The following is a 26,426-nucleotide window of genomic DNA, read 5'->3' as shown; positions in this document are numbered from 1 at the left end:
CATGGTCTTCTCACTCATGACATTAATCGATGCACCTCCATCAATGTACACATTAGAAATCACTTGACCATCAATGATCACATCAACCACAGGTATATCATCACCAACATGTATATCTACCTTTTGAACAATAGGAATGGCACTTTTCTTCTTTTTCTTCTTTGACACTCTTGTGCTTGCTAGTTTTCCCCATTCCTTCCATAGTTTTGGAGACAAAGCAAGTAATTGACCAAAGGTGATATGAGCTTCCTTTTCTTTAAGGTCGGACAACAAGTCATAGCTTCCAATTCCTTGTCCTAAAGGAAAGTCTGACTGGCTAATTCTCCTTCTAGATGCCTTCTTTTTCTTACCATGGTGTTCGTCTTCCTGATGTTCCTCATCTACTTCTTCCTTGCTTTCTTCTTCTTCTTTTGCTTTACCATGCCCCCATTTAGCCATCATTACCTCTCTTTCCTCATCCCCTGAAGAAGCTTCTAACAAGGATACTTGTTTTTCTTCTTTCTTTCTCAATCTAGGACAGTCGAGGCGATAGTGACCTTTTTCATTACATTCATAGCAAGTGACCCCACTCCTATCTCGAGGCCTATCTTCACTCTTTGGTGCTCTAGGTTGTCGTGCATTAACCAAATGCAATTTCAAATCAGCAAACTCTGCCATCAATTGGGAGATATTATGATCTAACTCAGAGGACTTTGGTACCTGAGGAGTGACCATTACCTCCACCTTAGAAGTTGAAGCTGTTGAAGACACAAAAGAGGATTCGATCTTTAGAGAAGCTTCTTTCTTGGTTGCAATGCGAAGTGCCTCCACGTATGTTGTTGGATCTTTGCTCATTACTTTTGAGCGAAGTCGAGGCTCCAAAGCCATAACAAATTTACTCATCTTTAAGTGCTCCATCCCTGAGAGACTTTGAGGGGCCGATGGTGTAGATGCCACAACTCGCAAAGCTGCCCTTTCATACTTTGTCCATAAAGTTTCATATCGGATTGCCAACACAGAGACCAACTCACCCTCTCCTTGATAGAACCGGTCCAACTGCAACATCAAAGCATTTGGCGACTCCACTACCCCAAATCTCTGCTTCATTGCTACCACCACTTGGTCCCAGTCCTCCTTGGTAGAGTCTGGCAAGGTCTCATGCCAACTCAAGGCTACACCTTCAAGAAAATCAGGCAAAATCTCTGCCCGATCCTTCATGGACCATCCAGAAATCCGGCATCCTCGAACAAAATCCCGAAGATAAGACTCCGCGTCTTCCCCTTGGGTCCCTCGAAACACTGGAATCTTCACCATGATGAAACACAAAAAGGAAACACCAAGATCCAAATAATATCCCAAATAAGATCCGAACAAGATCCCACAGAGCCTTAGTATACCAAGACCAACTTATTATGTATAACCACTTGTTGAAAACCCTCCACAATGTGATCCTCAACAAAATCTTCAAAAATAAGTGACCAACCAGCACCATGAAAACATTGTGTATACATGCATTCTAGAATCACCCTTCGCACAATAGGAAGTGCACATAAAAGCTTCAAGATATTGTAATCTTCATCATTTGCATAGCAAAAGAAGTTGAAAGCATTAAGAATCACCACTCCACTGTTATAGTCGAAAACTACCCAAAGACTCAACTCTTCTTCACATCAAGCTGCCAGTGCATGGAACAATCCCCAATCTATCATTGTGCCTGCTACCGGCGTTGTCGATTCATGAACATATTCAACAGTGCAAACATAAAGAACATAAAGGATATGATCATGGTGACTGTGCGAATAGCTTGAGCATCACCTTCACAATCTTCAAGTTCTCTTAAACGGGTTGCAATCTCTTCTAACAGAGTTCTTTCAGGCATCTTCTTTATCTCATCAAAACACATGCCTCTTTTAGACATAACATGCAATCAAGTACACCCGAGACCATTTAGTAAGGTGGGATGAATCCAATACCAAACGTACCCGGCGTCTCCACCAAAAGATGTGACATGAAGTTGGGGGTAATAAATTTCACGCATCTTTTCACTTCCTGCTGCTTTCGAACTGACTGCCAAAGATATTTATCATTGAGAATGGGACATTAGAAAGAAGCTTTTATGCCAAGATACCACACCATACTTTCCTCCCTCAGATGAGAATGAAGATGGTAACATCCCAAGTGATGTTGTAATCAAGCATAGGGAGAAGGAAAAGATCAGCAGAGGCCATAATCTCAGCGAGCCGGTCTGTGCCAAAGAGGAGTGATACGTTGTTGAAAGAAGATATTGCAGCTCAACATGACATGAACTAATATATATCGAGGAGTTTGAAGGGGCTGATTGGGTCGGATGGGTAGATTCCGGGGAAACATTGCACCTCCTTCATAGACACCTTTATACTTAGCTCAAAACAATCTACAAACAGTCATTAGACACAGAGGCCTATAACTTTCAGTAAAGACATGATATTAGAGATTCAAGCACATAAAGAGATGCTCCTTGAAATGGGCTTCACTGATATAAGTTTCATTGAAAACAGACAGACGGTTGAAGAGATATGGACAGTTTACTGGAAGGGGGTAAAAACTATCATGAAAACAGACTGTCAGCAGACACAGAGACTCATAACGTTTTGCAGCAATATCTGATTCAAGATCTAAGCACTAGAGACATGTGACTTAAAGAGAGCCTCGTGCTGATATATGTTTCATAAGAAACAGAGAAGCGGCCAGAAAGTTATGGATAGTTTACTAGATGGGGGTGAAAACTGTCATGAAAATAGACTGTCAGACACAGAGAATCATAACTTTTTGCAATAGTATCTGATTCAAGATTTAATCACATACAAACATGTGCCTTAAAGAGAGCTTCGTGCTGATATAAATTTCATTACAATCAAACTACCGAGTAGAACGTTATGAGCAAAACACTAACAGGGGGTCAAACTATCATGAAAACTGCCCTCCACCCAGGCTAATTTTGCCTGAGTAGGAACATCCCAAGTGATGTTGTAATCAAGCATAGGGAGAAGGAAAAGATCAGCAGAGGCCATAATCTCAGCGAGCCGGTCTGTGCCAAAGAGGAGTGATACGTTGTTGAAAGAAGATATTGCAGCTCAACATGACATGAACTAATATATATCGAGGAGTTTGAAGGGGCTGATTGGGTCGGATGGGTAGATTCCGGGGAAACATTGCACCTCCTTCATAGACACCTTTATACTTAGCTCAAAACAATCTACAAACAGTCATTAGACACAGAGGCCTATAACTTTCAGTAAAGACATGATATTAGAGATTCAAGCACATAAAGAGATGCTCCTTGAAATGGGCTTCACTGATATAAGTTTCATTGAAAACAGACAGACGGTTGAAGAGATATGGACAGTTTACTGGAAGGGGGTAAAAACTATCATGAAAACAGACTGTCAGCAGACACAGAGACTCATAACGTTTTGCAGCAATATCTGATTCAAGATCTAAGCACCTAGAGACATGCGCCTTAAAGAGAGCTTCGCGCTGATATATGTTTCATAAGAAACATAGAAGCGGCCAAAAAGTTATGGATAGTTTACTAGACGGGGGTGAAAACTATCGTGAAAATAGATTGTCAGACACAGAGAATCATAACTTTTTGTAGTAGTATCTGATTCAAGATCTGATCACATACAAACATGCGCCTTAAAGAGAGCTTCGCGCTGATATAAATTTTATTACAATCGGACTACCGAGCAGAAAGTTATGAGCAAAACACTAACAGGGGTCAAACTGTCATGAAAACTGCCCTCCACCCAGGCTAATTTCGCCTGAGCAGGATGCTCCCTCAAGACTCCACCTTTATCAACGATCCACCCCTCATGGATTTCGCCTAGAAGAGGGTAAGAAGCTTGCATGGTGGCTCGGGAAACAGATGGACCATGTGTGCACAGTGAGCAGCTAAATAGAAAGAACTTTTAAGGCTTTGAAAGAAAGAAAAGGGAAGAGACACTCAAGAGAGAGAGAACCTGAAGTGACCTTCGTTACAAATAGAGTGAGAATCCACTCCAACACTACAAACACAAGGGAGAAGAAGAGGTTTCATACATACAAGAGGGAGCGAAACCTCCAAGACTACTCATAGAGAGAGAATAAACTAGAGAGAGATGGACTCAAGAGTCTACATAAGAGAATATCTACAAGAGGGAGAGAAGGCTCATGGAAGAGGCTTGGGGAGACTAGAGCTACAGCAACATGAGGCCTAATGGTGGAAGAGATTGATGAACAAGGGAGAGGAGGGCTCCTTTTATAGAGATTTTGTTACCCTCCTTCACCCATTTACAATTGCTGCGTGTAGATTCCTTTCCCCATCAATCACATAAGCACATATGTCACCATCCATGTCCTTTTTGGCTACTCTTGCCATGTGTCCCATCACAAGATGCTCGACTCTTAAAATATTGAGAAAGTCAAGAGTCTCCTCACATGGAGCCCATAGGGACCCTCTCTTTCCACATGTCCACCTCCTCCTTATTCCACATAGGAGTTCTAGAAGGATTCCTCTTGACTTCACACTCCTCCACATGCCTTCCACACGCTTGGCATGTGGCCTCTCTTATATTATTGGAACACATGGACATGAGCCCACCTCTTTATATGACTCACTCTTCCTATTTTCTAAAAAACTCCATAATATCCCATACACAAATAACTCTCACCCCATACCAAGGTATTTATAATTCATATCTATGGTATTTACAATGAGCCATTCCACTCATCCTCTCCATCCCATACAATATCATAGAAAATAGAAATAAGTGAGAGCCGCTAGGCTATCACTTGATACTCAAACTCTTATCAAACATAGAGAAAAACAATACCAATGCCAAATTAAAAATATCAATTTTTGGCGTCACAGCCCCCAACAAGGTTGTTGTTTTTGCTTGGCCTTTTTGTGCTTTGTTGAGTGATTTCTCTTAGGTTGAGACCACATGTTTCAATAATCACAAGGACTAAAAAAGTGTTGTCCCTCATTAAACCCATATAAGTCCCATAGCATATCCTTCCTGTGGGGGTTAAAGGTCACTGTGCCTTAACCCCAGTTATGTACAATACTCAAACACATATATAAATGAATGAAAAAGAAGATTAGGGTGGTTCTGCACCCACCAAAACTTGTGTGGCTCTCTGTCTCTCTCTCTCCTTCTTCCGTTCTTGCTTCCGTTGAGAGCACTCTCAACTGGTATCAGAGCCCGAGTGATCTAGCTGAGCGTGCGTGAATGCTTGGAAGCTCAGCAGCTCTGTGGGAGGAAGGAGAAGCTCTGTGGGAAGCTTTGTGGGTGACTTTACTTGCATCCGAGTGTGCAGAGACCTTGGAGGAACATTTGGAAAAGTCACTTTGGCTTTGCGAAGTGGTTTTGAGAGCCTGTTAAGAGTTTTCAAAGAAAAAGTCGTTTTTTGAGCTTTTCCCTGTTCCGTTCGATGACAGAGACTCCATATTGACTTGTAGAGGCAACTATTGCTTGCTTTTGGTGTCCACTTCACTTCACGAGCTTGGAAACACCTTCATTCTTGAATCTGGGATCATTTCAGTGGATTTCTGACTCACTGTGTCAGTTCCTGCGTTTTTTGCCCGGGTGTTGGAACTCAAGTTTGGAGTAACCATTTGCAGATCTGTCAGTTCCGGTGGACTCAGGAGGTCCTAAAACTTCTATGTTGCTCATCATTCGCACTCCGGTGGAGTTTACAGATAGCTCTGTTTCCAAAAATGTTTTTCAGTCCGTGTGTTGGACCCAGTGATTGAGACCACGGTTTCCAAAACCGTCTGTCCCATTGCGTTCCGGACGCCCAAAAACCCCTACCTGTCAGTTCTTGCGCGATTCGGTGGAGGATTTTCAGAGTTATAGATCTCTGTGTATTCGATTTCGTCTCTCTGTTATGCATTTTTCATACTAAGGTTCTGAAACCTTAGATTTATGCCACATGGCAGTGGATAAGTGTTGACTCCCATTTCTCACTCATCGGTTGGGATTTTGGAGTTCTGGCAGAAGAGAGATATTTGCAGATTCTCTTGCTGAGTCCGATTATGCAATGGCGCCCATGTTTTGAGGCATCTCAGGTTCTATTTTCAGTAGCGCTCATTACCGTGGGACTATGATTTCTTGAGCATACCTTATGCAGATCACTCTGGTTGCAGTTTGAGCAGTGTGTGCTCATTCGTGGTATGCATTGGGTTGCAATGGATGATTTATAGGCCATTTGGATGCATTGCGGTCCTTGTTGGATGCGTTGATAGGCCCAAATTGCCTTGTGGGATGCTATTTTTTATGGACGCTTTGCACATGGATGCTATTTTATGCTGAGGGACAGCTTTGAAACATTGCAGGTGATGCACTGATAGTGCTATGCTCTCTTAGATGAGACATTATTGATGCATATGCCAGTGGACAGTGTTTATGCTTGAGTCATTTGGCACTTATTGGCATTTTCTTTTGGGCCAGATTTGCTCATATGGATGCATAGTATATGCACATGAGTCAGATGCTTTGAGTTTTGAGTTTTGGTGATATTTCACTCTATTGTGGCATACACATTTGGGTGCACCTGGTATTTGGTGTGATTCTCTCTTGCAGGCACTAGCATTTGGGATTTTGCTTTATTTGCATCATGGCATCCTCTTCCATGCCTGAAAAGGAGTTTTTCAGCATTAAAAAGTTTGATGGGACAAACTTTTCTTTGTGGAAAGAACAGATAAGGGATGTGCTTATTCAAAAGAAGCAGATTAAACCCTTGGCAGGGATTGAAGCTAAGCCTGCAAATATGTCTGAGGATGATTGGAATGAGTTGGATGCATTAGCAAAGTCTACTATTAGACTTCATCTTGCAGAGTCAGTTTATTTCACAGTAGTAAATGAGCAGACTACGGAAGATTTGTGGAAGAAATTGTGTGCCACTTATGAAAAGGAAACTGCCTCTAATAAAGTTTACCTCATGAAGAGGTTGTTTGAGCTGCAGATGAAGGAAGGGGTCTCCATTGCTTCTCACTTGAATGAATTCAATATTATTTTCAGCCAGCTTCAGGCTCAGAAAATGAATTTTGATGCGGAGACTAAGGCAATATTTCTCTTATGTTCATTGCCATCCTCATGGGATACCTTCCGTACAGCTGTCAGTAACTCTGCACCTGGTGGAGTACTGAAATTTGATGATGTTGTGGGTAGCTTGTTGGCCGAGGAGATTAGACGGAAGTCTATGGATGGCAACAAGCAGGATGCAGCCTTAAATGTGCAAAGGGGCAGATCATAGTTTAGGGGGAAGTCCCAAGAAAGAGGGAAGTCACGTAGCAAATCCAGGGCACGGAACATTGAGTGTTACCATTGTGGCAAGAAGGGCCATATGAAAAAGGATTGCTACAAGCTGAAAAGAGAGCAAAAGGATAAGAAAAAGAATGCAAATTGGGGTGCAAATCAAAAGGAAGAGAGTCCAAGGGAGGACAAAGGAAAAGTGAAGATCGAGGAGATCAATGCAGTCACACGTGATAGTGACAATGATGTTCTCTTCATGTCTAGTTTATCTGCAGAGTTGCTTACCACGTCAGATGATGCATATTCCCAGGATTGGATTTTGGATTCTGGTGCTTCATTCCATGTTACTCCCCATAGGGAATGGTTCTCCACTTATGATAGTGGAAAGACAGGTTGTGTGCATCTTGGAAATGACTATGCATGTGACATAGTGGGAGCAGGTGACATAAAGTTTTCTTTTGCAAATGGGTCTGCATTTGTTTTGAAACATGTGAGACATGTGCCTAAGCTGACCAAGAGTCTTATTTCAGTGGGTCAGCTAGATGATGCTGGTTTTCACACCACTTTTGGCTTTCAAAGTTGGAAAATTCAAAAGGGCTCTATGCTTTTGGCCAGGGGTGCCAAGTGTGGGACTTTGTATCCCTTACATGTATCAGGGGTATTTGATCATGTTGTTGCAATAACCGAGCAGCCAAGCACTTCTTTGTGGCATTGTAGGTTGGGGCACATGAGCCAGAATGGAATGAAACTCTTATGCCATTTGGGTTATGTACCGCATTTGAGTTTCTCTGATTTTGAATTTTGTGAGCATTGTCTCTATGGGAAGCAGACTAAATCAGCCCATAAAAGAAGGGGAAAGAAAGAGTTTGAAATGCTTGATTTGGTGCATTCAGACGTATGTGGTCCCATGCCTACACGGTCATTAGGCGGGGCTGAATACTATGTGACATTCATTGATGATGCAACTAGGAAAGTGTGGGCTTATGCTATAGCTCGGAAGAGTGATGTGTTCCAGGTATTTCAGAAATGGCTGGCCTTGGTTGAGAATCAGTCAGGTAGAATGCTTAAATGCCTACGGACTGACAATGGTGGAGAGTATCTCTCTCATGACTTTCAGCATTTCTGTGATACACGTGGGATTAAGAGGGAGCTCACATCCCCTCATACTCCAGAGCAAAATCCAGTTGCAGAAAAGATGAATCGTACCATTCAAGAAAGGTTGCAATGCATGCTTTCCAATGCAAGTCTTTCTGGTGGTTTTTGGGCTGAGGCAATGAAGACTGCAGTGCATGTGATCAATAGATCACCTAGTAAGAGTTTGGATGGTGGTATTCCTGAAGAGGCATGGAGTGGCAAGAAGCCCTCTTATTCTCATTTGCGTATATTTGGGTGTGAGGCATATGCACATGTGCCAAAAGAGCTTCGAAAGAAGCTAGATCCTAAGTCTAGGAAATGCATTTTTCTGGGTTATGGTGAAAGTGGAGAGATGGGCTATCGTCTCTGGGATCCAGAAGCAAAGAAGATCATACGCAGCCATGATGTGGTCTTCAATGAGAAGAAGATGCATAAGGCACCCATGAGGGATGTGGAAATGAGGAGAATCACTTTCCAGGATGTGAATCCACCTGCATATGTTGATAGACAGCAAGCTGTCCATGCACCAAATGTGCAAGAAATGGTGCCACCAAGTACTCCCACAGGTATACAATCAAGGGTAAATGATGGATCATCTATTGGTGGAAATGATGAGCCAAATGTGGCTGATATGCAGGTGGGACAGCAAGCTGAAATGCCATTGAGAAGATCATCTAGAGTGTCTAGACCGCCTGATAGGTTTATTCCAGGGGTAGACTATGTGATGCTTACTGATTGCGGGGAGCCTTCTTGCTACAAAGAGGCTATGATGCGTGAGGATCAACGCAAGTGGGAGTATGCTATGCAATCAGAGATGAGTTCACTTATGAAGAATAAGACTTGGGACTTGGTTTCTTTGCCACATGGAAAGAAAGCATTGCCATGTAAATGGGTCTACAAAATGAAGGTCACAGGTGATGATGTGCCTAGATACAAGGCCCGTTTGGTTGCTAAAGGGTTCAAGCAAGAGAAGGGTGTGGACTTTGATGAGATATTCTCTCCGGTTGTGAAGATGACCACACTTAGATGCATGCTTGGACTAGTGGCAGTAGAGGATATGGAGCTTATGCAAATGGATGTCAAGACAGCTTTCTTGCATGGGGATTTGCATGAGGACATTTACATGGTGCAGCCGGAAGGCTTTGAAGAAAAGGGCAAAGAGCATTTAGTTTGCAAGCTGAAAAAGAGTCTCTATGGTCTTAAGCAAGCACCTAGAGAATGGTATCAGAAGTTTGATGCTTTCATTCGGTCCCAGGGTTTTAGAAGGAGTGAAATTGATCACTGCCTCTACACTAAAAGGGCTAAGGATAATAGCCTGATAATCCTGGCACTATATGTGGATGATATGCTATTGGCTAGCAAGAATACTTATGAGCTAGATGCATTAAAGGCCAAGTTGCATGAGGCCTTTGATATGAAGGATTTGGGATTTGCAGGTCATATTCTTGGTATGCGCATCACGCATGATCAGAGTAGGAAACTCCTTTGGCTTTCACAAAAAGAGTATGTTACAAAAGTATTGCAGCGTTTCAATATGGAGGGGGGGAAGGCAGTGAGTACTCCATTGCCTCCATATGTGAAACTGAGTCATACAGATAGTCCCAAATCAGATGAGGAGAGGGCCATGATGGCCAAGGTTCCTTATGCATCAGCAGTTGGGAGTCTTATGTATGCTATGATAGCTACTAGACCAGACATTGCATTTGCAGTGGGAGTTGTTAGCCGCTATATGGCTAATCCAGGAAAGAGGCATTGGGAGGCAGTTAAGTGCATCATGAGGTACATGAAGGGTACCAAGGAGATGTGCATTTGCTTTGGTAAAGGAGACATGCGTGTACTTGGGTACACAGATTCAGACTATGCAGGGCATGTGGATAGTAGGAGATCCACTTCTGGTTATGTGTTCACCTTTGCAGGTGGTGCAGTGTCGTGGATGTCTCGCGCACAGAAGTGCGTTGCTTTGTCTACCACAGAGGCTGAGTATGTTGCAGCCACAGAGGGTTGCAAGGAGGCTATATGGCTTGATCGGCTAGTGGGAGATTTGGGGATTCATACAGGTGTACCGACATTGCATAGTGATTCCATGAGTGCTATTCAGCTAGCACGGAATCCGGTCTTTCATGCAAAGACCAAACACATTGAGGTCAGGTACCATTTCATCAGGGAGGTACTTGAGGACAAGCGCATAGAGCTTGTCAAGGTTCATACAGATGATAACCCTGCAGATATGCTGACGAAGAGTCTACCTAGTCAGCGGTTTGAGTATTGTCGTGTATTGATGGGCATTGGATAGTATGCTCACTGGTTGTTCTCCCTTAAAGGCACATTGTCCTTTAAGTGGGAGGTTGTGGGGGTTAAAGGTCACTGTGCCTTAACCCCAGTTATGTACAATACTCAAACACATATATAAATGAATGAAAAAGAAGATTAGGGTGGTTCTGCACCCACCAAAACTTGTGTGGCTCTCTGTCTCTCTCTCTCCTTCTTCCGTTCTTGCTTCCGTTGAGAGCACTCTCACTTCCTTCCATATTTGCTTTGTCCTTGGTCGTCTTCATCGAGACTAGGTTTGTGATTGAGGAGGAGGGGGTTGTAGAGTTGGATAGAATAAGTGGATGCTAATGGTGAGGAAATTACTTCTTCCATCGAGGTTGATAAGCCATTCTTTACCACTAGCCAAAGAGATACATTGATGTGTGGGTGATGCTTCTCAAGATGGCTATTCTCTCTCGCCAATCAATTTGGTAGTTGATGCTCCAACACCATGCTTTACCCAAGATGACCGATTTTTTAGATGATCAGTTGATATGGTTTTGTATCCTTGATTAATTTTCATGACCTTTCCTTGTTAAGAGCTCTATCTTGCAAAAACCCATTGGTCAAGAAATGACCAATATCCTCTACCCATTTTGGTATTAAAGTGATAAGGAATAACGGGGCATTAAGAAGATCATTGTCAATGCCAATTGGTGGCCCTCCATTGGGAATACGGTACATATGATCAGCCAAACAACAACTATGAGATTAAAATCAAATAATTCTAACACCCACCACATGATGCACCCTTTCATACATGGCTTGTTTGCTAAATAGTGCCTATGGTCTATAAAAAATACAAATGTGTTTACCAACAAGTAGTGGTGAAACTTTTTGATGGCATATAAACCATTGCTAGGCCTTCTTGCTTTGTGAATATAACTCATTTTAGCTTTGCTAAGTTCGTGACTTGCAAAATAAACTAGATAATCTAGATTATACTCACCTAGATGCACCAATATGCACCCTATTCCAAACTTTGAGGCATCAATGTGGACATGAAATATTCTATCCCAGTTTGGTACCTTAGGATTGGTGCTCATGACAATACGGGCATAAGAGTTTCAAAGGAAATAGGGCACTCTTCTATCCGAATGAACACCAATAAAAGATTATACAAAGGGTGAGCAATCTCTACAAGATAGAATACAAATCTCTTATAGTAGACCATGTGCCCCATAAAGGATTGTATACCATTTGGGTCATTGGGACATGGTAGCTCCAAAATGAGCTTGATCTTGTTGTACATGTGGATAGTATATTCTTAGACAAAACATGTCCTAAGATTACTCCATTATTAACCCAAATTTGGCATTTAGATGAAAATGAATCGATATTTGAATACTCCCCAAGGAATACTCCCCAGATTTCCTAGGTCTGGAACCAGGGAGGGTTGCTCCGCCATTTTCCTTCCGCCACTCGACCGGAGTTGCAGTCAATACCTTGCAAAAACTAGTCTCAAGTATCAAAGATGCTTGTCCCACTTCCAATAAATTCATAGGTCATCTAGGAAAACTTCTAAGAAGTCCCTCAAATATTCTTTAAAGGCTATACTCATCAATCATTAAAATGTGGCTGGAGCATTGGTGAGATCAAAAGGAATCACCTCAAATATTCCCCTTTGGTGGCAAATTTCATTTTGAGTTGGTCTTTAACTATAATAAATACTTGATGGTAGCTAGAGAATCCATCAAGAAATTTGTATGCTCCCATCTATGGTTGCAAGTATATAAATCCACTTATGAGAGAACTCTTTGGTAGTGGAGCATACCGCCATCCATACCAGTACTCACCTATGGCTTTCTCATTATAAGTGTGGAACACATTACTTGATATTGACCATTGAGTCACGAGTGGTATCTGACTTAGCTAAAAATAGGTTCTTGACATAGGGTGAGACTTCCACATTTGGAGGTCCACTGCCTGTCCACCCTCATGAAGTGCTCATTTTTTTGTAAGTATGTTTTGTTAGAAACCTTGTCATGGACTAGTCTTGTGGTATGCATGAAAGGTATACCCAATATAATGTTGTAGGAATTAGGTTGGTTAAATACATCCAACAAGTGGTGGCATACTTATATTCATAGTAATTTGGCCTCTGTCGGACTTGTTTTGCATCTTCTAACATCATAATGGTGTATTTCATGAGTTTTTGTGGCACACCCTTCATATCAAAATCTTTCCAAGCAAAACAAAATATGTATTCACAAAGGAGAGATCAATTCTCCCTCTTGTTCAGGCATAAGCTCACCAACCGTGTAGACCAGTTTGGGTTTTTCATCATTTTTTAATCAATTAACTTCTTTGACCTTAGTAGGCCCATCAAAACCTCTATGGTCACCTTCTTTTTCCATTCTTTTGGCTTGCTCAAATAGTATTTTGTGGTCTTGGAATGTATATGCCTTGAAGTGTGGAGGAACTTGGTGTTGGTCAACTTCGTCTTCCTTATCATCTTCCAAGTTTGGATAGTTTTTTATTCTTGGTGTGAGCCTGTTTTTTTAAATTTGGTGATCATGTTCTTTGTTTCTCAGGAACATCTATGGTTGTAAGTATGTGCATCCAATTATAAGAGAAATTAGATTCTAGTAGTGGAGCATACTAATGTTCATCTTGGTCCTCACCTATGGCTTTCTCATTCCAAGCTTCGAACACATTAATCGATGTCAACCATTGAGTGGTATCCAAATCAGTTGTTGCAAAAGTAGGTTTCCTAACATAGGGTGAGCCTTCCACATTTGGAGATCTACCCTCATGACATTGCATCAGTACATTCTATTAGAGCTCCCAATGATGGACCAATACTACAATACACATGAAAGGTCTACCTAGTATAATGTAATAGGAATTAGGTTGGTTATGGAAATCCATTACATGATGGTATACTCAGGATTCATAGGGTATGGCCTCTGTTGGGACATTTTGATTTTAGTAGCTCAGCGGGGCATTGAGTTAAGTTTATCTCCACATGGTGTTAGTGGGGGGACTGCGTTACTAGTGCCACAGGTCATTGAATTAACTTTAACACTTACAAGGTTGACTTTTTGCTAATTCCTTAAGATTGATGAGCTATTTCATTAATTATTCCAATTGGAAGCAGGTGGATGTGATAGAGTTAGGTGATGGTTAGTTAATTCCCAACTTCACAGGGGCTCTTCTTGTAAAGTTTCGACCTAAGTTTGAGGATTTTCTGGAAAATGTGGTTTCTATGTAGGATCTTTGGGTTTTGGGGGTGTCGCACTACCTTCTCTAGCTAATGAAACAAACAAACAACAAAAACACAAATTTACAAGCATAATGGAGAGTGTTTAAAAAATGTGACAAACTTGTCACTTGAAGCAACTTCAAGAATTCCCCTCCAACATCATTTTTGAATTATTTTAGCTACTTTTGACAAGCACACTACCTTAGGAATCACATCACCTACCTTTCTCTACAATTTGACAACTAACACACTTCAAAAATACTCAAAATCACTCAAAAACACCTCAAAATACCTCTTTCACTCACGTACTTCCTAAACTTTAGAATGAACAGAGCTGTTCATTAACCTACTAAGAATTGGGCAATGGGTAGACAATGAGAGAAGTAAATGTAAGAAAAAGTGTAACTTGAAACTCCCCGATAGTGGCACCAAAAATGTATAGTCCTTAGCAATGACTCATGTGTTGTAGAGATCTTATTGGAATGCCATTTGGAGAGATCACACCTGCAACCCACCCTTGTTGAGAGTAAACGCTATCCACAAGTGTCACTCTTGAGGCTCTCCGGTTGTCCCAATCATGAATCTACAATGATAAGAAGGGGGATAAGGAATGAGAGATGAGAGGGAGAGGGAGATAATGAGTAAGGGAAGGGGAAGTGGGAACATGACATTCACAAGAGGTAAGAGAACACAACTCACAGAAGAAGAGAAGAGAGCTTGTATTCCTCAAACTTTGCATACAACAACTGAAGGACAAAGACAATATATTGACTTCCCTTTTTTACATGCCAACTTTTGAAGGGAAGGCCAACCTTGAGCTCTCTTGATACTCTCTACACTCCTACTTCTAGTTTTATAACCTTCTTGGGCCTAATTGGATCCAATGCAAAATTCTAATGCTATCTATGCTACTCATTACAATAGAATGTTAAAATGTTGCTAACCAATGTGGTTAACAATTCTACACCAACTCATAACTCATAATTGACACCCTCACACTAGAACACTTTGCTAGGTGGTATCCCTTTTAGTTATAGCTAGAGTTTGCATAGTTAAATAGTGAGGCACTCATACTTTTTCAAGCTCAGTTTTCATATCTGAGCAACAATGGGGTGCAACATCTTTTAGAAGCATGGGCTTAATCATCATAACATTTCTTTAAGATGTCTCTCAAGTTTTCAACTAGAGTTTTAGGCTTGCTTTACAACTTAGATTATGTTTATCACACAATCTAATGCACTAATACAAGTGTGACATCAATTTTTGAATGTTCCTAATCTTTAAGAACATAACTTGTCAAAATGCCCATCTGGTTCATTTTCATCTTAGCATTTTTGGCTAATGGTAGCCATGTCTTGAATACTTATAGGCCATCCCCTTCTATTATATGGCTTAGAATCTTGGAACCATATAATTATTGGCCTGCGATAGTTTGTAGCTCTACAATCAGCAATGGCGATCATGGGATCCAAGAGTTGTCATCCTTTTTTTGGCAATTTTCTAGACATCAACTTGCATATGTATGCAAGTTTCATCTACATCTTTTTTCATAAGGATACTCATTTCTTCGATTCATTTTTCATCCTTCTAATATATGGCTAGGAATCTTGAAACCATATTGGATTCTATCTCTAGATGCAAGTAATGGGTATTGCAGGATCCATTAATGGTCATCCTTTCCTAGAATTTTTCTAGAGATGAACTTGCATATACATTCAAGGTCAAAATCAATTGGATGTTTAATTCACCATTGCCCATTTATCATTTCAATGGTCATGTTATCTAGCACTAGGCTAGATTCTCAAGAATTGCCCAAGATTTTTGAAATAGAAACTGGATTTAGCAGTGTTCAGGGTCTTTTGAACATTCATTCTCTATAGCATTCTTTAGCTAGAATTATCATATACCTTAGGGGGTCAATCGACATCTCTTGATAACGTACCACTATTAGACATGCCAAATTATCACATAGCATCACTTGGATGCTTACTTTAACCCTGGCATAACCTCTAGCATTTTGTCTAGGATTATCATTATCACCCTGATGTTCCAATAGGATCTTGGTCAAGGCTAGATAACCACTAGATATTGATTGGATGCTATCTCTTTGTTATACCACTCAATTGTTTAGGTATCAATCATGATGTCTATGTTTTGGGAACCATGCAACTCTTGCAAATTCCCATCTTAAGCCCTTGTTAAGCAATAACTATCATGCCAAATTTGTATGTATGTTTAGGAACTCTACATTTCCACAAATTTCTTTGGGGTTCTACCATATTTAGTGTCTCTTGAATGTGAATATTTTGGGAAATGTTTGATGTCTCCTAAACTTTGCATTCCCAATCATATAAGTTGTGCTAGCCCATAATAGTTGAAGCACCAAGATGAGTGCAACCTCTTTCAATTATTGGGAAAAATGAGCATAACTAGTAGGATTATTAGAGATACCCATAGGTAGTATCCCTCCTTGTATCTCCCTTTCCTACCTAGCACTAAGTGGTAGTCATATCTTGACATTTGATTTAAGGTTAGCAATTTTATCACATCAAGAATTCTCTCATCCGTTTTCATACAAGTCATAATGTTTAATAATTGTCAATATAATTAATCCCAAGGAGAAAAATCTCATATGAACACAGGATCTTATTCTCTTTTAAGAAGAGCACGCATGACATATAGTCAAGTCACTACATCTTCTAGGAGAAGTCTCCTCAACATCATGCAAACATTAGCTCGATGTCTCATAGGAATATAGTTGCTTACCTAATGAGGAATCCTCTAGAAAGATGAATATATAAACTAAGAAAAAAGAAAAGTTTGGGAGAAATATACTTCATTAATGAATATCATGTCATGAGCCCACATAACCAAATGGAATGGTCGCATCAAGTAGGCAATGGGGACATTGTCCATGCATGATAGTTTCCATATGATGTTCCTCTGGTTGTCCACTAGTTGAGGTCACTTTGTCAAGAGGGAAAAACATGATCACCTTTTATATAGTGTACCACAACACATATTCAGCTTCTCCAAGGGGATTCACAAATACTCTGTGAATCCCTTCTTTTAGCCATTGTCTAATATTTGGATTAGTATCCTTTATGAGCATATAGTTCTTTAATTTTTAAACCTTTCCTTTTCTAGGTATATGTCCATTATGTATCTTTCCCTAGGATATTGTCATTACATGTCATAAGGTGGATCATGTCCACTTATGCATGTACACTTATGTAGCAATATGATGAACTAAAACTCACTTGTCACTCTTTTCCTTCTCTATATTTAATTAGAGCATATAGAAGACTACATCATTAGGAGTCACTTCATAGAAACATTCCCATTTCACATATAAGTGCTCGTAGAAGTTGCACATTGTCCTCATACTAGCATCGCAATGGATTAAGGATGTCTAATCTAGTTTTTATTAAAGTAACTTTGGCATTTTTTCAATATTTCATATGAATTCCATGTGTAAGAGTACTATAGCACTTATTAGGGTAGTAAATGAATGGTTATGGAACCATATATGTAACATGGTTAATAGCATGTAGCTATCATCTTACAATCTGGTCATCCCTCTCAATGTTTGCATTAGTAGCAATCAAGCCATTGAAACTTTTCAAGGCTCCTTCATTGAGTAACTTAAGATTATCCTCATCATGAATTTTTGGTTAGTCATGATTAATGTGTTCTATAGATTAATTTTGTCTCAAATTCTATTATAGCCTCTCCCTTCTGCCTAACATTTGGTATATTATGATATCCAAGGGCTCTAATCATGATAGAGATTGTGATTTTAAAGGGTTATACTCATGGTAGAGATTCATTTTTATTGTTCAACTTGATGTGGCTAGATTCACACATATCTACTTTCTATTTTCTAATTTCCTCTCCTACAAGACCTATTCTTGTTAAAAGATTTCTCTTTTAACAAGACGTATTGTACTTTCTCTTTTCTATTTTCCTCTCTTGCAATACCTTTTCTATTTTCCTCTCTTGCAAGACCTATTCTTGTTAAAGGATTTCTTGTATTTTGTGCATCACATGCATATTGAACTTTGAGTGGACTCAATTACAAGAGATTCTAAAGAAGAATATGGATTACACCAGCCATATATCACCCCTCTCCACACTTAAAGCCACTATATTTGCATCAAATGGGATAGTAGGACCCTTTGGATGATACCTATAGGAGGATGTTGTGGACCAAGCGCAACAAGATATTGATTTATAGGCTCACCAAAGTGGTAGGGCTAGGATAGATCCACATGAGAATCTTGTTGACGAAAACATGAATGATTAGGATCAAATGTTGCATTTTCCACATGAGTTTTGAAATAGCTAATAAGACTACTACCAGACTGAGATTGTTGAGAGATCTCAACAATGGAAGTGGAATGGAATAAGGTGAGAGAGAGGGAGAGCTAGAAGAGAGAGCCATACAAGTGTTGGTGGGTGCAGAACACCCTAATCTTCTATGTTATCCATATATATGTATGTGTTTGATTATTGTACATAACCGGGGTTAAGGCACAATGGCCTTTAACCCCCACAACCTCCCACTTAAAGGCCAATGTTCCTTTAAGTGATAACAACCAATGGTCATACTATCCAATGCCCACCATCAATACATGACAATACTCAAACTGTTGACTAGGCAGACTCTTCGTCATCAGCATATCTACAAGGTTATAATCTATATGAACCTTGACAAGCTTTATGCGCTTGCCCTAAAGTACCTCCTTGATGAAAGGGTATCTGACCTCAATGTGTTTAAGTGTTCTTGCTAGCCAAGCATATATCATCCACATAAAGTGCCAAGAGTATCAGGCTATTCTCCTTAGCCCTTTTAGTGTAGATGTAGTGACGCTGTACCATGTAAATTTCCTCATGTAGATCCCCATGCAAGAAAGTTGTCTTAACATCCATTTGCAAAAGCTCCATATCCTCTGCTACCACAAGTCCAAGTAGGCATCTAAGTGTGTCCATCTTCACAACCGCAGAGAAGATCTCATAAAAGTCCACACCCTTCTCTTGCTTGAACCCTTAAGCAACTAAATGAGCCTTGTACTTATGCACATCATTACCTATGACATTCATCTTGTACACCCATTTACCTAGCAATGCTTTCTTTCCATGTGGCAAAGAAACCAAGTCCTAAGTCTTATTCTTCATGAGTGAATTCATCTCTAATTGCATAGCATACACCCACTTGCACTGATCATTGTGCATCATAGCCTCTCTATAGCAAGAAGGCTCCCCACAATTAGTAAGCATCACATAGTCCATCCTTGGAACAAATCTCTCATGCAGTCTAGACACTCCAAATGATCTTCTCAAGGTAGTTTTAGCTTGCTGTCTCGCTTTCATATCAGCCACATTTGGCTCATCATTTCCAATAATAGATGATCCATCATTTGCCCTTGATTGTGTACCTATGGCAGTACCTAGTGGCACCATCTCTTGCACATTTGGTGCATGGAAAACTTGTTGTCTAACAATATATGTGGGTGTATTCACATCTTTGAAAGTGATTCTCCTCATTTCCACATACCTCATGGGTTTCTTATGCATCTTCTTCTCAGTGAAGACCACATCATGGCTTTGTATGATCTTCTTTGCTTCTAGATCCTAGAGATGATAGCCCATCCCTCCACTTTTGCCATAACCCAGAAAGATGCATTTCCTAGAATTCATTAAAGTGAGAAGCAATGGAGACCCCTTCCTTCATCTGCAGCTCAAACAACCTCTTCATGAGATAAACTTTATTAGAGGCAGTTTCCTTTCTGATACAAGAGGAACCGTGAAGTTCTGGCGGGTTCAAGTAGTAGTAGAGTAGTTGAAAGTACATGATGTATCTTTATCAAGGGCAATCTCCAAGAGCATAATAACCAACCTAAATAATTGCATGGATGGCAAATCCCAATTGTCATCTCAGTTCACTGAAGTTGCAATGCACCTGATGATAGCTATGCTCAAAGGGATTTTTGAGCAATATGATAAGAAGATGTCTCAAAAGGTGAGTATAAGAGCATTTGTAGTAGCTATTCAACATTGTTTGTTTCCTCCTACAAAAACACCATATCTTAAGATTATTACATTTTTTCAAGCACCACAACAATAATATTCTTATTCAAGTGGGTGGAAGACATTGACCTATGGACCATGCCAAGTATATGCTAGATACTTTCTTTTCAGAAGTACAACTAGAGCTAATAAATATGTAAATCATGTATATTCACAATGACTCATGTATAGATTCTAGTAGGAGACAAAATATCATTAAATCTTGTTACTCTTGGTCTTGCTTACAAATTACGTAGGATAGTTATACATCAATCTTTGTGGATGGTGGGTATAGATTCATTGTGATAGAAAAGATCATCACCTATGATCATAGAGCATCCAGAGAGAGATCCAAATTTGATTTTTCTAGAGTGAAGGAGCCCATTGACAAGGAGCCTACTATAATGGTTGGGGCCACAAGTGGTGTAAAGAAGCACGTTGCATAGTGTTGAGGACAACATTCTAATTGAGGAGAGTCCAACTTGGAAGAGCAGCTTTGGTGGGAGGACCAACTTTTGGACGGTCAACTTATGGGAGATCAGCATCCACCAGTTGATTAGAGAGTACGTGAGGAGGATCCACTAGCACATGATGATCATCCACCAGTATGTGAAATCATCCACTTAGAGGTTATCCCATTGTGTCCAAGGAGTTGTAGTCTCTACCTAGTGAGCACCCAGCTTTTGAGGACCCTTCACATCACTAGCCTTTGACTTCATATGCACAAGATTAAATGATGTCATCACAGTTGTACTTTAAATTGGTTATGACTTGAGCATTTTTGTATTGATACAATACTTGTAATCATGAGTTTTAATTTCTCAACAATCCCATTCGGGAAATATTTGCATTCAATTGTGCTTTCTCTTCTTTGTAGTACCCATTAACATGTAATGTTAATCAATTATGTTAAGTAGAAAGAAAAAACATTGACATAAAATAAAACTCAAGATTTACCTTCTTGCTGTTGAAAATAATGAAAATCCTTTTGAAACACTACGAGAACACTACCTTCATGGTACAATTGGGCGAGTGTACAACATCATCTAAGTGATTTTACACTTAAGAGGTTTCCATTCTCATTAGCTGTAATGTCAATTGATCCCTTCTCAAGAGCAAGGAGTTAAGACCTTGATCCATTTGAACTAGTTGCTTCCAATAACCCTACTACATTTATAGTAAAAAGAAAATATAGAATTATGAGTCACAATCATGTACTTTAAGTTTAATCAAGTTGCACAAAAACTCATAGTACACTTTATTGGATTTTGTCCTATTCCAACCATCATCCAAGATGTGTGGAATGTATTCAGCTCCATTTTCTTTCAAGTGAGCTTCTTTTTGCAAACCTTAACTGAACATTTGTTAAATAACTCTACAAACTGCATCTTGCCATTGATGCCATGGTGACAATCAGTGAACTACCAAAATAGACCCACCAAAATAGAGACTAGCTAGCTTGTGAGGCAAGAAAAGAATAGAAGACAACTTTCACGAGTAAAGAAGATAATGCCAAACCAAAAGAATGAGGTCACGTCAAGATGACTTTGCACGGTGCAAGTTGTAAGGTAGCACAATAGGCTGATTATACTTTAATATTCTAAGACTTGCAAGGCAGGTGGTGTAAAACCTTAGATGTGCATGGGGGTAGCAAATTTTTAGCCACCATGGTTTCCCACCTTTGGCAATACACATTAGCAAAATTGGATGTACCGGTTTCCACCAAGCAATTGTAATGTGGTCTAAAATGCTTTCAAGCACAAATAAGCCAAAGGGCATTCTATCGGGTCTGATGACATGTAATATGAAGTGTAATTACCTTTGACATTCTTATGAGTCATATAGTAGGGAATTGCATGGAAAAAGAAACAATACAAAATTGTAAATGGTGTTGGATTTATTGAAAGATCTTTGCACATGCAAAAAATTGCACATTTTCAAATTCTTCCATTCTAGGTTAAATCTAGATACCATTATTACCAACTCTCAATGTCTTAAGATGACCTTGTAGTATTCCCACTAGTTTGCATTCCATTTTTTCAATCAATTTTGGTCAGGGATGTTTTTATTGAAGCTATACTTATATATTAATATAAATCCTACCAAAATTTTATCGATTTAATTTTTTTAGTTTCATAATATGGATAGAACCTATTTCAATTTTTACAATGTTGAAGAAAAAGTTGTAAAGCTTGGGAAAACTTTAATTTTTTTCATAAACTCTTCAAATCTTGGTGGCAAATGTTTCAAACCCTTATTTTTATGAAGGAATACAAACTTTCAACACGATTATAAAAGTTTCACCTCTTAACAAAACTAATAGGGAAAAATAATCCATGGCTTTAGTTTTCAACAAATCAAGAAAAAGTCATATAACATGCCCTTGAATGGATGTGCATAATTTTAGCACAACATTGGAAGCCCCTTAAATCATATTTAATGTTCTTAATTATGTGTTTCCTTTGGTTGAGGAGAACTCATGTAGTGTACTTTTGAATGATTAGTTGGTTGCATTTATGTTCATAATTATATTTTGATGTTTTTGAATAAATTTCAATATCTTATACTTTTCAAGATGCATGCTTCACATGCAACATAGCATCTATAATGATTTAATGGTCTCATTCCAAACCTTTATTCCTTTTTCTTTTGGTCTCATGTTCAAGTTCCAAATGTATACTACAACTTGAAGACCAAGTTTTTTGAATACCACCCACACTATACCGTCCCTTGTCACACCCCCAATGACCCTAGCACCCGCATCGTCCTGTCCCCCATGCTCCCCCTGGTGCCCCCGACCTCGGAGCAATTCATAAGTTAAGGGTTAGGCAAGGTATCTGTACACAAAAAAAGCCCTAAACCTCACCAAAAATGGCTACACCGAAGCAAACATTAACCCACAAGATAGACATCCTTTTGCTCTACAAGTACATCCTCCATCCTACTTAGGACCATCAAAAAAACATTATCTTTGTTATCCCTATACATATCTAATGCAATCTCCATTCACATGCGAGGTAATATTGAGGAGGAGCCAAGAAGATGTGTGGTTGAGGATGGAACCTTTTCAAACCAAATGTCTATTTCCATCTTTGTTAGGCATACTAGATCTAGGCATGTATCATTCATAACTTGGAAATCATACACGTGTATATAAGTATGTCTACTTTTTCAAGACCAAAAGGATTTCATAAAAGTGGCATTCTTACTCTTCAAGCATTCAAGGGTTAGATATTGTCATTAAAGTAGGTATTCCACCATATCATAATGCCTCCATCTTTAAAAATATGTTTTATATTCTTCTCAATCAACCTTCTCTTCTCAGATATGCACTTTTCATACTCAATATCCCTTCCTTGAGCTTGTGCCTAATTGACCACACTCTATGTCATTAAACATTTTTACACCTAGAAAACACAAATTTTATGGATAGGAACAAATAATAAAAATTATAAGCTATCAATCAACACCCAATCTAGAAAAGAAATATATTGTTTTCTATCCATATATTTCCTTTGACATTCTAAATCATGATACAAAATTCCTTAAATTTTCCTAAGATCTTATAAAGCTAATGGAATCATAATTCTCTCTTAATGATACACCTCAAGACATGGAGTATAAGAGTCTTTAATAAGTTCTGGCATCTCTTCTGAAATAAATGGATTATTTCTTCCAAGCTTCTTGAATGAAATATACATTGACCTATTTGCTGATGATGTATGTGATCAAGTAAGAGGAATCCAACTTTGATCGTACAAATATCTCCCTTATCAATAAGATTACATGTATGCATAAGAAAGGTCTACTTTTCTTTTTTACCCCTCTTCTATCTTTAAGCTAGATAGACAATCTTCTTCAAAGAGGACCATATCCACAACTACTTATCCACAGAAGCATGCACATATATGCATGAGAAAGGTCTACTATTTTTCCCTCTCCTCTTAGATTGTGTACTAGACATAGAATATTCTTAGAAGAGGACCTTTATCGTGATGCAACAATGCATTGAATTATTGTAGAAAGTTGTATCCTTATACATATTAGGATAATTGCAAAACTTTTTTTTTGAAGTTTTATGACGGCCTCCCATTTCTCCTCCCCATGATTCCTTTGTTGAGATATCGAGCTCCACTCGCGATATGCCAGGGTGACCGTTGTGTATTTATGTCACCGACTTGTTAGCTACAGATGCGGTTGGTACACCGCCCATGAATAATAGCTGGATGACAGCTATCCTTATCTACACTAGTTTGTGGCTCAGTTAGTATGCCACCTTAGTTAGTTGAGTTTGGTTTGAGACCCACATATAGGGTTCTTCTATTTCTTTGTACTAGAGCTCTTTTGGCTTTCACAACTAAGAAGAGGAAAACTGTTTTCAGCCTCCACCTTTGTGTGTATTCCCCCATTGTGCATGTGAGAAAGCCGCAAGTGAGACTCCTTCCCTCTCTCCCACTATCTTCACATGGTATCAGAGTCTTGTTCGTGGTAAGGAGCTCAAGAAAGCAAACCAAGTTCGCAGTGTCCTGGTAAGAGGACCAGTGTTGCTTTCCTTTTTCGAGTTTGGGAGCAAATCTCTGCAGGTAGCACAACCGAAAGTGCAAGAGTGCACTATCTCAGATTGAGACGCCCTTCACAGTGTGGCGAGAGTGGAGTATATGCTGTGGGATAGGGCAAAGCCCTGAGTGACTTTATTTTTCTAATTCAAGGCCATCTCGAGGCCCGTTTTGAAGGCGGAAGTTCTTCGCAGGCACTCAGAAAAAGGCCCTGTTTTGGCTGTGCGACCACTGCTCGGCTAGTCGATGAAAAGTTGCCATAGAAATTGCGTCGTATGCCTGTGTGCAGAGATATTGGGAGTTGCAGATTCATGCTTGTTGCCTGTTGATGCAAAATCGTCACTAGGAAGTGACTGTGTGGTGAAATACCACTTTCTTCAGTTTTGCAGATCTGCCCGTGTGAGGCAAAAGCTGTGGTTTTTGCAGTGACAGAATATTTTGCGGTGTTCTGAAATGGCATCTGATTCTCTTTCACGGATTGTCACCGAAAAGCTTGACAAGAACAATTTCCAAGCATGGAAGTTTAGAATGACGAATTTCCTTATGGGAAAAGGCTATTGGGAGTTCATTACAGGAAATGAAGAAGAACCTGTTCTTCCTAATGTTCCCAATCAACAGGAATTGTAGGCATTTAAAGGATGGCATGAGAGAGCCAGGAAAGTTATGTACTGGCTGTCTATCAGTATTTCAGACTCCATGATTGTGCATATTTAGGATGCAAGTATGCCAAAGGAGGCATGGGATACTTTGGCAAAAATGTAGAGCACAAATACGCAAGCCAAGAAAATGCAGCAAGCAGGAGCTGCACAATGTGCAGAGAGAAAATATGAGCATCAATGACTACCACATGAAGGTGAAGAAAATTGCGGATGCACTTGCTTCCATTGGGTCGCCAATGGATGATGACGATTTAGTTTCTGTGACCTTGAATGGTCTAGGAAAGGATTATGCACAGTTCCGGACATCCATTGCCGTCTGTGAAAAATTTCCTGATTTTGAGGAGTTGATTGCTCTTCTAATTTCTGAAGAGCATAGAAATGGTGGTGCATCTTCTTCAGTAGGAACTTCAAAAGAAACTGTCTTCTACTCAAATGCTGGCAGAGGTAGAGACAGAGGTAGAGGAGGCCGATCTGCAGGCCGTGGTAGAAATCAGAATATGCAGCAAATGCAAGAAAACCAGTCCTATGCAGGAGGACGTGGTAACTCTAGAGGCAGGGGGAGCCAAAGAGGTCGTGGTGGATGGCAGAGAGGCCAAAATTCAAACAGCAATGTTGAATGCTACTATTGTGGTAAAATGGGGCATATGGCTAAAGACTGCTACAAAAAGCAGAATGACATTATGAATGGAAAATTGCAGCAAGGCAATTATGCATCCTCTAGTAGACAGGGTGATGACAGAAATGAGCATTTGTTTATGGTGCAGCATATGACAAATTCTGTGACAAGTGCAGAAGAAAGCAATGATGTTGGTATGTTGACTCAGGTACGTCAAACCACATTGACAGGTCATGCTGAATGGATGCAGGATGCAAGGAAAATGGAAAAACCAGGATTTGTGGAGACTGGTGATGATACTGCACATCCTATTGTGCCGATTGGCAAAATTCCTTTGTCTATGCAGGATGGGAAAAAGAAATACTTGTCTGATGTATTTCATGTCCTGAACATCACCAAGAACCTGGTTTCTGTTGGTCAGATGGTTGAGCAAGGCTTGCAGGTCAGATTTAATCCTCATGGATGCTTTGTTGAGGATATGAAAAATAATGGTCGCTTGATAGCAAAAGGAAAGAAGAAGGGCAGGATGTTTACGTTGGATGCGGACATGCCTGAATTGAGTGCAGCAATGTTTGCACATGGGACTGGTGTAGTTGCAGATATTGATATCTGGCACAAACG

This window comes from Dipteris shenzhenensis, chromosome 31 (assembly GCF_047967505.1).
Source record: "Dipteris shenzhenensis isolate YYH24624 ecotype China chromosome 31, Dip_SZ_1.0, whole genome shotgun sequence".
NCBI lineage: Eukaryota > Viridiplantae > Streptophyta > Polypodiopsida > Gleicheniales > Dipteridaceae > Dipteris > Dipteris shenzhenensis.
This window is presented reverse-complemented; position numbering follows the sequence as displayed.